At 29.4% G+C, this 17,874-nt stretch overlaps 1 protein-coding gene across 1 annotated transcript in view; it reads right to left on the bottom strand.

Annotated features, from left to right (window-relative positions):
• Nucleotides 1-10,326, bottom strand: part of LOC142328123 (cell adhesion molecule 1-like) — a 615,871-nt gene extending 605,545 nt beyond the window's left edge. Inside the window, exon 1 of the mRNA XM_075371644.1 lies at nucleotides 10,239-10,326. The gene's annotated coding sequence lies outside the window, so the exon portion shown is untranslated. The remainder of the gene's footprint in view (nucleotides 1-10,238) is intronic.
• Between the last annotated feature and the right edge of the window lie 7,548 nt (nucleotides 10,327-17,874).

The raw sequence follows: 17,874 nt of genomic DNA, 5'->3' as shown, positions 1-17,874 counted from the left end.
TCACAAAAGTTAAGGTATAAATTTATTTCGAACAATGTCATCTGAAAATTTTGGAAAGATACTTGAAAACAAATATTAACATTATTTTACGATCTTTTTATTTGTGATTTTACCTAATTTATTGATGACATCCATCTTTATCCATTAACTTAAAAAAAAACACGGTAAAATGTTTCGATATTTTAGCAAGGTATATAGGTGGAGTCAAAATAAGTATTTCATTTGAAAAAATTCTCTCCCAATCCTTCTTATAGTTATGAAGTATTTAAAACACCTGAGATACATATGTTACTAATTATAATTGCTCTTTCTGAAAGTAATATTGTTCAGTAAACAGCTTATTACATAAAGTATCATTTGTAAATATAAAAATAAATAAAAGATTTTAAAATGTTTATTTTTAATATAAAAAAAATAAATAAATATGAAACCCAAAAAAAGATTATTTTAATTGGAATTTTTATTTTTTAAGGAGTTTTAGCAGTAATATTTTAGCAATATTTTCCCCTTGACCTCTAAGTTTTAGGGTTCTTCATAAATACGAGGCTCGGCTGATAAATTTTGCACATTAGCGTGCTACACGGAGAGAAAAGGTACTATCGAGCTGGGCGTGGCAGCACATAATGGCTAAAATCTCCCTCTACAAACCTGCGATAATGCGTTGAAATCCGTTTACCGGTGTGTTTTCAGTAGCAGGTAAAATGGAGTCGAGTACGGCCAATATGTCAACACGGTTAAAACAGCGCACAGTGATCGAATTTTTAATAGCAGAAAATGTGAATCCTACCAATATTTTTCATCGTTTAAAAGCTGTTTACGATAGTGAAACTGTTCACAGAAGTACTGTGAAAAAGTGGGCGTTGAAATTTCGGTAATGTGAAGCTAGTAAAGCGAAAATTGAGGACGCATCTCGCAGCGGACGACCAGTTTCTGTGACTGACGAGAAACATTGAAAGGAAGTGGGCAATTGCTTCAAAGTGACCGGCGAATCACCCAGCAACGCATCGCTGTTCAGTTAGGCATATATAAACAACGAATAGGCCATATTTTCGAGCAATTGAGTTACCGTAAAATCTGTGCACGATGGGTACCACGCAAACTGTCTTATGGCTCCCCGCAAGCTGAAGTTTGAGCCTATTCCGCATCCGCCATTTTCTTATTTTTATTTAAATATAATTTCCTACATTATTCTTTGTACCTAACGAAATGTTTCGGGAACGTTCATAATACCACGTGTCCTCTTTATAAACGTTTGTAAAAAAAAAAACCCGTTAACATTTCATAATAGGTTCTCTATCCCGAAACAATTCGTTACATATAACCACTGAGCAAGATGTATTTAAATTGAGAAGGTCATAGATTTAAAATAAACTAATATAGAATATGACACAATGTTCTCTAAAATGCAGTAAAATCTGTAAGTTTTTACCAAAAATTTTATTAATTTATGCATTTATATAAATTTAAAAAATTTTTCAAGTAGTTTATCTGATTTTTACTTCGTACAAGGAATTCTTGTAATCGCGAAAAATTTCGGTTTTCAGTTTTCAACGGAAATATCCATTTTGACCATCCCTGAATACATTTTGACTAGTTTCGGTGTGATGTATGTACGTATATATCTACGTATATATGTACATAGGTACGTACGTACGTACCTACATACATCGTATGTACCTCGCATAACTCAAAAACGATTAGCCGTAGAATGATGAAATTTTTAATTTAGAACTGTTGTAACATCTAGTTACACACCTCCCCTTTTGTTTGCAATCAACTGGACCAAAAGTGTTGAAAAAAACCCAAAATTCAAATTTTTTGAATTTTGGAATTTTTTTCTAACTGCAGTAAGTAATAACCTCTCATTGAGAGCTTTTCAACGATATATAATAAGTGTTACTTTTTCATTGGCTCCAGAGTTATAGCCCAATAAAATTTTAATTAATCAAATATTTGGATCTTGCAAAGGGAAGGCATCGTTCCAATCTGACTTCATTTCCTTTTTTTTTAATTTAAATATACTGTTTTATTAATAATTATTAACCTCTGATTGTAAAAAACGTTTTAAAATGAATAATAATTCAATAATAACAACAAAAAATATGTTATAAGAAATATATGTAATTTAATAGGCGTACAGGAAAGTCATGAGGTGTCCACATCAAGTTTTCACATTTAAGATACATTATTACAGATTGTCGTACCTAATCTTTGGGTTTTTTAATGAAACTATAATTTAAGTATCACAATTTGTTGAGGCCTAAGTAACATTACCCTAAAAAAATCCAATACCTATTGATTACTATCAATAATGATGATGTTAAAAAAATAAGAATTTTTTTTTAAATCTTTAAATCGTGTATATAGATCGAATACTTTGTGTTTTTCAAATATTGTCAATCTAGGTTTTCGGGAAGAAATTTTAATAACGATTCAATTTTTTCTTTTTTGATTCCGTATTAAAATTTCTTTCAGAAAACTTAGATTGACAATGTTTTAAACAATCAAGTATACGATTTACATACAAATGAAGAAACTAAAAACAAATATATGAATTTAATAAGAAGTAATGTTTGAACCACAAAAAATATATTTCATTGATAATCCTTTTTTTTTTAAATTGGTTTAAAAAATTACAACGTATAATAAATGTAAATTTCATTTAAATACTTGTATATCTAACACAGAAAAAAATGTTGTTAACCTAATATAACACAGTATCGATTTGTAGTTGTATTTTAAATTATGCAATTTTTAATCTAAGCTAAACATAATAAAATGCAATATTAATCATGATATCATTTATACATGGAACTGTTTTGAGATGTATTTCATTAAAGTTATTCTAATTTAAAAAGAGGTTTTAATAACATAAAATCAGGTTTATATAGTTAGGTTTATGCTAAAAATTAAAGAAATAGTATATAGATACATAAAGCTATAATGCTTTAAAATATTTAAACTTTAAAAGAAATTACAAATTTTTAAGAACACAAGGAATAAATGTAAAACCGTACTGCAAAATAAATTTCGAAAGAGACTAAATTAATGTTTAAAAAAATAAATGTAAAATTTATAAAACTGAAAAAATATTTTTAAATTTTGACTATTGACTATGCATTCTCTTCAATTGATATAACCAATTTCTCCGACAATTTGGTTTATTTTTCACTTGTAATATTGTACAAGTATTTGGATAATAATGTTGGTAGGATTGCACGGTTGCATGTTAGTTTTAAGTTCTATTGACTCTTCCTACACTTCTGTTTATTCTCTATAACTTGCTTAAAATAAGAAATAGAAAAAAGTGTAAAGATGAATATCGAAACGCTGCAAGTTGCACGGAACATGCAATTCATCTTTTTATCGTCAGCAAGTAAATTACAAACAACGTTATGTTATTTTAAAAATTTAACTGTTCAATAAAATAATTTTAAAATAAATGTTGAATTTCTCGTGTTACGTGTATATTTTTATTTTTAATAATTTATTTAATCAAACAACCTACTTATCCCTTTTCTTAATATTAGAGTAAAATAGCTAAATTCGAAATTTAAATATTCATGAATTGAGAGAATATTAAATTTTGCATTTATTATTTTTTATAACATTTACTCTTTTGCATTTATAATCAATGAAAAAAGTATTTTAAGATAAAATACCGGTTTTACTTCCTTGTACAAAGTAAAGGAAGTATTGATATCGCGAAAAATTTCGTTTTCTGATTTCAGCGGAAATATTCATTTTGACCATCCCTGAATCAATTTTGACTAGTTTAGGCGTGACGTCTGTACGTATATATCTCGAATAACGCAAAAACGATAAATCGTAGAATGTTGAAATTTTGTATTTAGGACTGTTCTAACATCTTCCCGTTAAAGCCCATCAGGGCTAGGAATAGGAACGAGGATGAATGTAGCGACCGGAATCGTCACAAGGCGGGTGCTTCCCCTATGGGGTTGGGATCTAGTTGTGCACCTCCCCTTTTGATTGTAATCGACTGGACCAAAAATATCAAAAAAAGCCCAAAATCCAAAAATATTTATACTTTGGAATTTTTCTTAACTGCAGTAATCAGTGTTCATTGAGAGCTTTTCAACGATATATCATAAGTGTTACTTATTTTCATTGGTTCCAGAGTTATAGCCAAATAAAATTTTAATTAATGAAATATTTTAATCGGCTCGAATGCGACTTATTTCCTTTTTTTAAATTTTTTTTTAAATTTAAATACAATTAACCTCTGATTATAAAAAAAAAGTTTTACAATAAATAATAATTCAATAATAACAATAAAAAAATATGAAAAATCAGACGTTATTATTGAAATAAAATTTTATGTACTTTTAAAAATGTCTATATGTAATTTAGTAGGCGTACAACGAAGTCAAATGGTGTCCACATCAGATTTGATGAAACAACTGTTAATTTAATATTAATTGAAAATTATAATTTAGAATCGTATTATTTTTTTTTTATTCATACATTTGTTTCAATTTACTTGATAATAAATATCGCTATAAAATTTAGTAACATTTTCCTATTTCGTTTTTGTTTTCATTTAGTTGATGGTTACATCATAATAACTTTAAAAACATAGCATTAAATACATATAAGACTTACATTTATTTAAAGATTAATAAAGAGACTTTTACTCTAACAATATTTCATGTAAGATTGTTGAATTAATTGTATAAATATTTGACGTTAGTAAAAACTAATATTTTAGCACTTATTTCACTTAACTGTCCACTTTATTAAAGAATTGGAGGATCGTATCTCACTTTCAAATGAAATAAGTTTAAGTGCAGCAAAAGTGTGTATATTTTATTTAACAGGCGTACAAGGAAGTCATGTGGTGTCCACATCAGATATTTTTACAAAATAAAATTACATAAAATACTATTTGGTTTTTTTTTTACATAATAAAATTATATAGGTTACTCTATTATGGCTGAGTATATAGCGTCTCGGCATTTCGTGGGGAGGTCCCGGGTTCGTATCCCGGTCAGACTTTCGCTCTTTACTTTCGATCTTTACTTTCACTACCAATTTCCCCCGAAGTTACTGATCATATCTGTTGATTCCCGCTATTTCATAACAAAAAAAAAAATAAATATATATATATATATGTATAATTTTGACGGCATTAAATTACATACTTTTTATTGAACAACTGGACAGTGTTTCTATATTTTTAAATACTTTTTTCTAAGATATACTTTACCAGATAAAATATTTAAGTCTTGACAAATATTCGTTAGTCCCTTTATAACAAATATTCTGATTAGATTCTTTAAAAATATTCTAAGATTTTCAAAAGTATAATCTCATTACAATTATGACAATTAGTTATCCTGTGTGATAGTTTTTTTTTTTTTGAGAATGCATTAAACAAATTATTTTGTTAAGCCATTTCTCAATAAATAACATTAAAGAAACCTTTTCATAAATGATCGATTGAAAGAAAAAGATAAAAGTGAAATTTTACCAACTCCGAAAAACGAAAAAGAGTACTGAAATTTTTATCCTATTCTTTATGTATTACACAATAAAGAATACTGTTTTGTAATAGGTTTAATTTCTATTAAACTTTTGAGTATATATTTAATTATTTTGTATAAACTAAAAACTTTGTCGCGTGCAAACAACAAATGACACGCAAACTTATTTTGTGTATACAGTATATTTACCCGTGAAGTACATAATTTCATTAGAATAAAGTCGTTATTTTATTAAATAAGTGATGATACATTAAATAACGATGTACCTCTCGTTTACTTTATATTTTTAATTACTTGTTTCTCATTATTCCGCGTTATTCTATCTCCATTTTTTGTCTTTTAGTTAAAAGTCGTGGCAGTAGTGCTTTTATTTTTTTATACTTTATTTGTTAAAACGAACGACTAAACACAAAAAAGTTTTATCTATTTGCAAAATAATATTCAGGAATTTTCTAAAAAATTTACTTACAGAAATTACCATAGAATATACAAAGCGTACTAAAATATCGTACGAACTGATTCAACGTTAATTAATGATTTAAAATGAAAATGTAATAATTTTAAAGAAATTTATTTTATATTATTTTATTTTGAAAGGAGAAAAAAATTCATTTTCATTCATAAATAATGTACTTTATTATTATATTGCCACTTCGTAGAATTTGAACCGAGTAATCTTCTTGAAGTAACAATTTCTATCTATTTATCTTTCTCTCTTTTTCTTTAACTCTCCCCTTTAAATTTCATCGTCACTCTTTGTACAGAAGCTCTATTAACAATCAGTTCCAATCAAGAAAGCTGTGACAATGTGCGTGCTTGGATTTTAAGAACGGCAGCGTTCGAATTCGATCTTTATATAAAAGAAGTACCTGACAGACTGACTACTTCATTTCAAAAATAAAAATAAATATTTTTCTTATTTATTTTTTTTAATCCTTTATGTAATAATTTTTATGTTTATATATTTTTTTACGTATAGATTTAATTAAAATTACTTTTTTAATATATTTTCTCACATTTTATTCAACATTTTTAGTTTTAAGTTTTATATTATAAAATAATTGTTAAGATATACATTAAAACATCCAGAAGACGGAGGTAGGTTTTTTATCCCCAAGTAGGGGATAAAAAAAATCTCCACCTTAAAGTTAAGAAAAACTTCAAATTTACTCAATACGACAATGTTTGCATGGGAAAAAAGTTTCACATGTTTAGCATACGACAAGCCCCAACTTCTTAGAATTCAGCAATATTTTGATCATCCCTTGTCCTAAGGGTTGGTCATATCAAAAGTTATTTCAGATAAAAGTTTTATGTAATGTTTAGAGGATTAACGACCACTTTAAACCGATTCGATACTGTGCCTATTAAGGGGGTTATGATTTTTTTGTCTTAGATACCCCATTTTTCCACCCCCTGGGCCAATGGTTGGTGATATCAAAAAACTACTCTTAGATTATATAATTTTTTTTTTTTTTTTTTGTTACTTAGATAAGTTTTAGGCCCTTATCTAAAGAATAGTAGGAACTTTAAAAGAATTCCATATTTTACTTAATAAGAAAGTTATAGGAATATTTTGTTTTTTTTTCGAAAAAGCCCCCCATTTCCATCCCCCATGGTCCGATTTTGACTGTTAACGACCTCGACCGAGATTTTGGAATGAGTTATTTTTAAGGAACAAGTTGATAGTAATTGGCGCAAAATTGCGGCAGTTATGTGCACAATAAAGTGAAATATATATATATATAAAATAATAACTAAACTATATCCTTTGGTTAGACAAATATAAAAAAAATTAAACAAGTTAGAAAATTATTCAAATTAATAGAAAATTTTCTAATGCAATTCATTTGGTCAACAACCAAACAAACAAAATAACAAAAACAAAAGCAGAAAACCTCGACGTTTCGTCCAAGATGTAGGACTTTAACAACACAAACCACAACAGACAAAACACAACACCAGCAAACACTTACAAACCCCCCACTACCTAATCTAATAAAAACCAAAACCCTCACTACTAAAAATTTTATCATTTCATGTCGAAATTATAACATGTCGATACATGTGTATGTTTCATGTCGAGATTTTCTGCTTTGTTTTTGTTTGGTTGTTGACCTAATGAATTGCATTAGAAAATTTTCTATTAATTTGGATAATTTTCTAGCGTATTTAGTTTTATATATACATATATATATATATATATAAAATTTTGAGCAGAAGGAGGTTTTGGGGTCTGGGGGATGTGAAACGCGAAGATATGTCGAAATTTTCCGGAAGTCGAATCATGGTATCCATTACAGTAGGTAGCTTTCTTATGAAATTTACCTAAAAGGAAACGAAAAAGGCATTTAACATTTTTTTAACCTTCGGGACCACCGTTAGGTATAACTTCAGAGGATAAGATGAATGACATGAAGCTTGTGGAAATGCCATGCCTGGCTAGGATTCGAACCCGGGATCTCCGGATGAAAGGCAGAGACCCTACCACTCGCGTCAAAAAAGTATTGATAATATAAAACGATACTTTTCTATTAATATTTGGATTATTATCTTGAATAGTCATCCAAAATTTATTTTCAAATTTCGATACTGCAATAAAACCGTTTATAATGTTTATTATTTAAAACAACCTAAAACAAATAAGATAATTAAAAATTAAATAGTTTTCCACGGTAAGCAAGACGTTTTTATTGTAACAGTAAAGATTTCAAATTAAGCTGAATTTAACAAAACAAAGAACGTATAAATTTAATAAATTTCTTTTTATTTGGAATACTAAAGATTTTTTTAGTGCCTACAAGAAATTTATTTTGTAATTATTGAAAAAAATATTTTTCAATTTAAACCGATTCAAATTATAAGGGGTTTCCATTTCAGAAATATTGATTCTATTTCATATTATGCAATATCCAGTTTTTACTTCAAAAATAGTTTCAAAAAAATATTTAACTAGTAGATTAGATGATCACTGTCCAAGTCGATATATATACGTAAGTTCTCAAAAATACGGATTGTCAGTAAAGTAGCCAAGGAGATTCAGGGTCATCCGAACAATTTTTTTTTTTAAATGGGCATTTTTAGTTTTTCTTAATCTTGATATTTTATTTTTAAAAATTCAGGTATTCAATTTTTAGTTTTATAGGTAAATCCATTAATAAAATAATTCTTTATTATACAAACATGTACATTACTTTGAGGTAAAGGTTATTTAAAAAAAAAAAAATAAGATAAAATATCTTTAAAAAAAATAATAATATTAGGTTGTAGAAATGTAAGAGGTATTAAATTTTAATTTGCTTTTGTTAAATTTTTATAATAATAAAATCATTGGTATAATTTTAAAAATAAATAAATAAAAAACATCTTTTTACTAAGTTATGAATATATTTTGATGGATTTTTTCATCTTATGAGGAAAATTAAAAATCCTTATACACTTATTATTCACATCTATATAATCATAGACGTATTTTGTTTGTGTTGAAGGGTGTGTGTGTGTGTGTGTGTGTGTGTGTGTGTGTGTGTGTGTGTGTGTGTGTGTGTGTGAACGCACTTGTATATGTGTGTGCGGGGAAGTGGAGAGATATAATAAAATAATATTCATTTTGTATCTCGATTGTTTTTTTTTTGTAAGAAATAAACTCACTTTAATTTCTTCTTTTTTTTATATTTTAAAAATAAGATTTTGAAATTAAGTTTCGACTCTATCTTAGTTAAACATATAACTATCTTTATGAAAAATTATATTTGATCAATAGAATAATTTTCTTTATAAAAATATGGTAATTTGATCAATTCCATTTTGATAGTTCATTAATATATTTATTTAAACACACATCTTATGAAAGAACTGGTTTTTATTCTAAATTACAGAATTTAATTCCATGAAAGAGAAAATTATCCGTGAAAATATGCCGCCGCTGCCACCACATTTTAGATTAGCTGGTTTTTGTTTTCAATTTTTTTTCCATTTAATTAATATTTCATTTCATAAATTTCATAGCAGGACATTTCATTGAAAAATCAATAAACGAATAAAATTTTTAATAAAATTGTTCCAAATATTTTGTTTTTAATATTCAAATATTGTTTTTTTTTGTTTTTTTTTTAATAAGAGATAATCCAGTATTTTTACTGATATTTTAAATCTACCTTACATTTTTAGTTCTTAAGGTCAACGGTAAATATAAACATTACTTTTTTGTTACGTTTCTCTACTTTATAACTTTCATATTTCTCTATCCCTAAATAGCTGAAGAACTAAAATGATAAATAGCTATTGTTATATAATTGCTAAAGAATTTTGGAACTCATTTTATATATATATTCAAAATTAATTTAGAATTGCGTTATACTTATTACTCATGGGTTTGTACATATTATAATTTTACAGATAAAACCTTTTGAAAGATTAATTAAATTTCCAACTATGAAATAAAACGTAATATAAATATTTCTCCTTCAGTTTAAACAAATTCAAATAATTTTTTTTTTTTAACAAAAATGAAAGCGGTTTTAATTTTATATATTTAATTATTCTTAATTTGTTTCGCATCATTACAAATTTTGCGTATTTATTTCAGTATTTCCTTTTATATGAAATAAAACTTTTATTCGTCAACTTGTTGATTTGTTAATTTAAGTTACATAACAAATATAAAACATTAATAAATATTTATTTTAATACTATAAAGGGAATATTATTTATTTATTTATTTTATCTTTTAATTACCTGTTCAAAATATATTATTTGGTAAATATAAGGTGTTTTTTTTTAGGTTGTGGTGGGGTAAAATAATAGCTCCAGCATGGAAAGTCACAGGCACACGCGCACCGCACACACGCTCCCCGAAAACTGGCGACTCTATACTCACCGGGGCCACAACAACTAAAGCGCCGACGCTGTAAATCCCCCTCTACTATTTTCTTGGATAATTCCTCAGTATACAGGATACCTGTTACAGCCTCCATCATGCACAGATATAGCTTTTGTTATAGAATAACCTTTATACTATTTACTTCAATTTATCCGCTTGTTTCATTTGATAATATAATTTTATAAATTTTATTGAAAAAAGATTTATAATATTATCGCTAAAAAAAATATATGAAAACATAAAATTAAACTACGTTAGATTAATGTTGAATAATATCATTTCACTTTCTCAATATAACTTTTTTAATTTTAAACGTACTTGATAACGCAAGAAAACAGATTTGCATACGGGAAGTTTATAAATTCCTGTATAGGAAATACGTTTTATTTCTTTTTAATCTAGGTCTGTGTATAAGTTATTTATTAAAAGGCTGATATGACCCTCAACAATTTTATTATTAGTTGTTACGCACATAAAAACCCTAGGCAGCGCTATCAATATCCATTTCCTCCTGTAGATGTGAAAAACAAATAAAGTGAAAACACAACTGTAGCTACATTTTCATACCTTTTTATATTTACAAAATATAAATAACAAAAATATTTTTATAAATCACAAAATATATTTTTATTATTATTTGAAAAATATACAAATGTATTTTAAGCGTTTTATCCAAATGCTGATTCTTATCTATTTTCTAATACCTGTACCCGGAAATGTTTTATTATTTTCCATTTTACTTCATCAAAAAGATTTAAAATTGATATTCTAAACATCTTATTGTTACTCCTAATGTGTGCGTTGCAATCTCTTAAATTAACCGATCCCCTCGTGACCAAATGAGATGAGAATGATATATATGACATGTAAATGAGGTATAGTCTTGTGCAGACTCAGGCGGACCATTCCTGAGACGTGTGGTTAATTGCACCACAACCACCAAAGTAAACAGGTATCCATTTTACAGTATTCAAATCCGTATAAAAGTAACTAACTAGAATTCGAACCTCAGAACCTTCGACTTAATGAATTATTTATTGTAAAATATGAAAGTGAGATAATTATTTCTAAGTAATTTGAAGTTTATATTCAAATTTTATATTAATATGAAATATTAAATAAATGCATTTCATATAACCTGAAAATTAAACATATTACATGCTGAGAGGTTGGCATTATGGTATAAATCCCCTGTCGACATGATATGACATCATGAAGACCGGTGTGCAGGAAGGTACTGTTGTCAAATGACAACATATAACTTCGTCATCAGTATCTCATTCACCTCCTTTGGGAGTACAAGATAACTAACTACATCTAGTAAGTGTCGTTTTATACTCTCCTATTATTTAAAATTATGTAATCATTGCTAAAAGTTGAATAACGTGTCATTTATTTTGATTAAAATTCATCGAAGTAGATTAATTGCATTAAAAATTAGTGCATCGTGTTTTCCAAGAAAATAGTCTTTATTTGTCAGTTGATAAATACCAACGTAAGTTTAAATTTTACAATATCTTCTGAGTAATTTCTGTATTTGATTTTTTTTTACCTTTTAAAAATGGGTTAAAATAATTTCAATAAAAATTATATACATGCTATGTAAAACATTGGATTGTATTAATAATTTAAAAAATTTCATTACTTTAAATTTTATTTCACTTTTTCATATAAAATTTTAAACCAAAACAACAAACTTATTCTAATGCCTCCCAGATATAAAATTTTCATTAAAACCACAATTTTTATATCAAAAGTTTAAAATTTATATCGGATTTCAAACCTTGATGAAATTCAAAACTGTTTCATTTAAATTTTAGAAAAGTAATCACAAATTATTTGAATTCTCAATTGACTAATTACATTACATCCAGTTGAAGATCTCATCGAGTTAAATAGATAATTGTTCTACTATTTTTAAGTAAAAAAAAAAATTATATTCACTTTTTTATAGCCGTGAACAAAATTTTGAATAGCGTTCTTTTTTAGTTATAACATTGTAGGCAGATTTCATTAAAAAAACATAAAATTAATATTTTTTTCATTTCTTCATTAAATTTAGATTTTTAAAATTAAAAAGGCACTAAATTAGAAATCAACATACAGCTGATTATAAAATTTTAATTTTGTTATTTTAAAAAATTAATAATTTAAAAAAGAATTGAAAGCGGCATTCGTTTTAGGTAGATTTCATAAGAAAGCTACCTATCGTAATACTGTAATGGGCACCATAATTCGACTTCCGCAAAATTTTGATATATCTTCGCGTTTCACATCCTCCAGACCTCAGAACTACCGTCAGCTCAAAAGTTTATTTATATATATATAAACTTTTATTTATTTATTTGTATATATATATATATATATATATATATATATATATGTGGTTTATTATGTATATATATATATATATATTAGGCATATATGTGGTTACCACATATATGCCTAATTTAATATCGGCGGACGAACACGGTATAGCAACTCAGATGTGAGCTGCCGCACAGTATACGGACGCGCTGATACATGCATCACTACCGCCGTGCAAATGACCGCGCAGTTCTCCCACCATAGCGGCTCTGCAGTCCCACCACTCTCAGGCTCCAATAAAAGAGCGTGCACGAGAGTGAATTTGCAGTTCATCGTCGACCACCACCTGGAGAAGCAGAAGAAGATGGAAGAAGACAGAAAACGTTCCCGGCCCGGCTCAACGTGGGACCTTCCGGCGGAGGCCAACATCCCCGCTGGAGCAGCAGGCCTGGCCCGCCCGCCGAGGGAGCCGCTGGACTTGGACACCTTCCCGCTCCAGCTCGCCGGGCTTCAACACCCTGGCCAGCGGACTCAGCAGCAATAGCCGGCCCAGGGTGGGATCGCTCGGGGAGCGATCCCACGCCGGCGAAGGACGACCGACGCCGACCCGACACTGCGGGTCGCTGGGAGCTACCACTGCCACGCTGTAGTGGGGACCCAACTGCCGCTGACGGAAATCCCGTTCGGAATTTAATGGACGAGCCGCAACTCCCCCACTTCGCCGGAGACCAGCTTCCAGACCCAATAGTTGTTCTCAGAGCTCTCAAAACACGACCCTTTTCAGGGCCCCCGCAAGGTTATGAATTACGAGCCGTCGAAGCCATTCGATGGAAACAGCCCCTGTCAGGGCTACCATAAGGTGAGTAATTACAACGAGTTGTCGAAGTCAATCGACGACAATATATATATAAATATATATAAGAGTATATTCACTTTCTTGTAGACACGATAACTGCCGTAATTTTGCGCCAATCACTTTCAAACTGTACCCTAAAAATAACTTGTTCCAAAATATCGGTCTAACGTCCAAAATCGGACCATGGGGGTAAAAATGGGGAGACTTTTTTGAAAAAATAAAATGTCGCTATAACATTCTTATTATGTAAAAACATCGAATTCATTTAAAGTTCTTACTACTCTTTGGATAAGGGCCTAAAATGTATAAGTAAAGTTTTTTGATATCCCCAACCATTGGCCCAGGATATGAAAAAAATGTTCCAGAAAAACTTCAAATCCTACCGCCCACATTGAGAATCAAAAAATTTCTAGCGCCCCCCAATGATCTTTGGTTAAACTGATAGCGGGTGATACATGTTGCAGTCTCAATCTTTAAAGATTTCAATACCTCGGCACAAAATGAGCAAAAGCCAAAAACTGCAACGCTACATTAAAGACCTCACAATTTGTCATTAAATCTAGATAAAAACACTTTTATTTCCATATTTAATTTTATCAATATATTGCTTAGATCGAGAGATATACAGTAGTAAAGACAAAAGTGCCCTTTTCTCTTTAAAGTGGAATATTTCGGTTCAAAAACTTCGTAAAGAGACATACAAAAAAATTAATTAAAGCTAAAGTCTTAAGCTTTTAAAGGATTTTTATGCAGTTTACTGAAAAAATTTCGTTTCCTCCAGACGCTTCGATCAAACACGAAGAAAAACTTTCAAATTTTTAAAACTTTCCTTGTCACTGATATTTTTTTTTTAATTTGATGATTTTTGAAATCTGAAATATATTGTTAAAAAGTAGAATATTCAATTTTTAATTTTTTTTTATTAGTCTTTCTAAACCTCTTGGTTTCAAAGTTAGAGTAGTTGGAATAAAATCATTTTTATCATAAAATATAGGTGTCCCTTTAAATTTTTGTACTAGTGTAGTAAGTATTTAATTTTAGTTTGAAATATCAGGAAAATATAAATTTTGCCTTTTTTTTAATCAGTCCTAGACCGCTTGAACGCCCCCAATTTTCTGTAAGTCTTCTACCGCCCCCTCCTGAAGGCCTCCAGCGCCCACAAGTATCGCCCACTTTAATAACGAATGCACTAGACCTCACGGACAGATGTCAACTTGACTAGAATGCGTGAAATCGTACGATCTGATCGAAGATTACCCGTGAAAATGATTGCAGAAGAACTCAACATCAATCGAGAAACGGTTCGTCTAATATTAACTGAATAACTTGGTACGAGAAAGATTTGTGCAAAAATGGTCCCCAAAAATCTCACACAACAACAGCGAGAAACACGGAAAAATGTGGCAGCTGATCTGTTAGAGCAAACGGAAATCAATCCGGATTTGTTGAGCCGTGTTATCACCGGTGATGAAGGTTGGTTTTTTCAATACGATCTAGAGACAATATGCCAAAGTTCGGAATGGTGCTCAAAGGGATCACCCAGACCAAAAAAAGCTCGCATCTCAAAATCAAAATTGAAATGCACGCTTGTGTGCTTCTTTGATTCCAAGGGAATTGTTCATAAAGAGCGGGTGCCTCCTGGACAAACAGTTAACCGATATTTCTACAAAGAAATTTTAGAAAGACTTCGTAAACGAGTTCTTCGTGTCCGTGCCAACATTGCTGATTATTGGATTCTGCATCACGATAATGCGCCATCCCATACTGCTCTGTCAGTACAGCAATTTTTAACCTCAAAAGAAATTTCACTACTACCACAGCCACCTTATTCACCAGATATCGCTCCGTGCGACTTTTTTCTATTTCCAAGAGTCAAAATGGCGGTCAAGGGACACCATTTTCAAACAACACAAGATGCCCAAAAAGCTGTGACGAGGGTCTTGGAGGATATTACAGAAGATGAGTTCCAGAAATGTTACCGTCAATGGCAGAAGCGCTAAAATAAGTGTGTGCAATCAGAGGGGAACTACTTTGAAGGAGACAACACTAAACATGACTAAAACGGTAAGCAACATTTTTTTTCACATCAGTCTCATTACTTTATTGTCGCACCTCGTATATATTGAATTACATAACGTACATTATAATTTTATCGAAATTTATAATTCCCCATCGATATCTACCTGTGGCAACACACGAAGTCGAATCATCTCAGCTATCGGTTCTTGATCAGAAACTCATTCTCCTAACCGTAGATAAAGTGAAAGTTTTGATATTTCAAAATCCTGACGGACACTACAATCGAAAGGAGGGCAACAAATCTTTACCCGCTGATAAAGTATGTGTCACCTAAATTTATCTCCGCAAATAGAAGAGTTCTGCTTTGCTGTTTAGGTTCGTTTCATCTAATTAGTTTTATATTTTTGAAAGAAAGAAATAAGTAAAAAATTTTTAAAGAAAATCTCAATAAAGTAGCCTTTGCATTTTATCTCTATGTGATTCTTAGGTCTACAACTTAAAAATGTTCAAAGGCTCCAGTTTAAAAAAGTTTGATGTTTTTAATGTACTTTATTTTTATTTTTAGTCTTCTTTAGATTGAGTTTTCTTTCCGTTCATCTTATAGAAACTCTTATCCCCGACGGGTTTTTCTTGGTTAAAAGTGTGAGCAAAGAGTACGAACTCACACTCTTTTACTAGAATAAGTCAGGGGTATGAGTAAAAAGGAATGCTGAATTTTTTTTTTTCTTTTTATATGTATGCATGTATATATATATATACGCAAGTAAATGGCGACGTTTCATCACGATCCCTCTTTATGAAATTTTTCTATTTCTTATTTTCGTTATTAAAGTTAATTTCTAATCCTCTATTAAAGTTTCTTGTAGTAATCCTTCTGCTTCTTATTTATATTATTTTTATCAAATTAAGAAATATAGATGTAATAAGTCGGTAAGAAAAGTTTATATCATTTAATAAAAATTCGATAATCCTTCGTAGCATCTACAATTTTTTTAATAAATTACATCTTTTTACAAAAAAAACTATATATTTTTTTATTTTATCAATTATTATGATTTAATATAAACTTCTTTTTTTTATTCGATTATTTTTGTCGTTTTTCCATTGCCGTAACATAATATTGGATAATTTTCTTTAAATTATTAAACGTATTTTAAATTGATCTTAATTTTTTCAAAACGGATCCTAACAATTACATAATTTAATATTATTTAGAATAGTTTGTGTCTTATTTTTTAATCTTTTAATTGAATATACACATGAACAAATAGGATTACTCTCAGTACTGTTTTGTATTATAAATTAAAAACATTGTTATAAAAAAAATTAACTAATAATAAAATGGATGATAAAAACAGTTGTATACAGTCAGAAACCTGTATAGTAACAAAAATTTTGTAAGAAAAGCCAAACTGAGGCGCTACCCGACAGTTATCAGATCAGTAATACTTCTTTTCTGTTTAGCCTCTGTAACGTATTACTTCAGAGGATGAATGATTGTAAATGAAGTGTAGTCTTGTACAATCTCAGGTAAAGCATTCAAAGTCGAGAGTTCTCTAAGATTCAAATCTTAGTAAAGACAGTTACTTCTAAATGGATTTGAATTCTAGATCGTGGATACCGATGTTCTTTGGCGGTTGGGTTTCAATTAACCACACATCTCAGCAACGGTCGACCTGAGACTGTACAAGACTACACTTCATTTACATTCATACATATCATCCTCACTATCCTCTGAAGTAATACCTTAAGGTGGTTCCAAAGGCTTAACAGAAAAAAAAATGAACGGTCAACCCATTCAGTCATCACAGATTTGAGATCTGTGGTTAATTGAAACCCAACCGCCAAAGAACACCAGAATCCACGCGATTTAGTATTCAAATCTGTATAAAAGTAACCTCCTTTATTAGGATTTGAACCTTAGAACTCTCGATTTTTAAAGTTGATTTGTGATGACAAGTTCACCGCTACACCAAAGACCAGTAATACTCTATGGATTAGAAATACTCTCGCTAAAATAAAATAACAAAAAAAAATCTTCAGAAAATAGAAAAGACACTAACAATATATATGGATCATTGAAAAGAAAAGAAGGCTACACAAGAATACCCTCACAAAAATATATGAATGCATAGAAGACATTTATTCAACCGTCATCAGATGAAAACTCAAATTCGATGGACACAAAAATGATGGAAGGCAGAAGGTGAATCAAACAAATCTATACCAAAATTATGAACTGAAAACTATCTAAACCTTTACCAAAACAGTGAAAGAGCTACTAAACAAACACATCATGAATGAATTAT

Source organism: Lycorma delicatula, chromosome 7 (genome assembly GCF_047948215.1).
Source record: "Lycorma delicatula isolate Av1 chromosome 7, ASM4794821v1, whole genome shotgun sequence".
NCBI lineage: Eukaryota > Metazoa > Arthropoda > Insecta > Hemiptera > Fulgoridae > Lycorma > Lycorma delicatula.
Note: the sequence above shows the minus strand (reverse complement) of the source record. Positions and strands in the feature narration are given on the sequence as shown.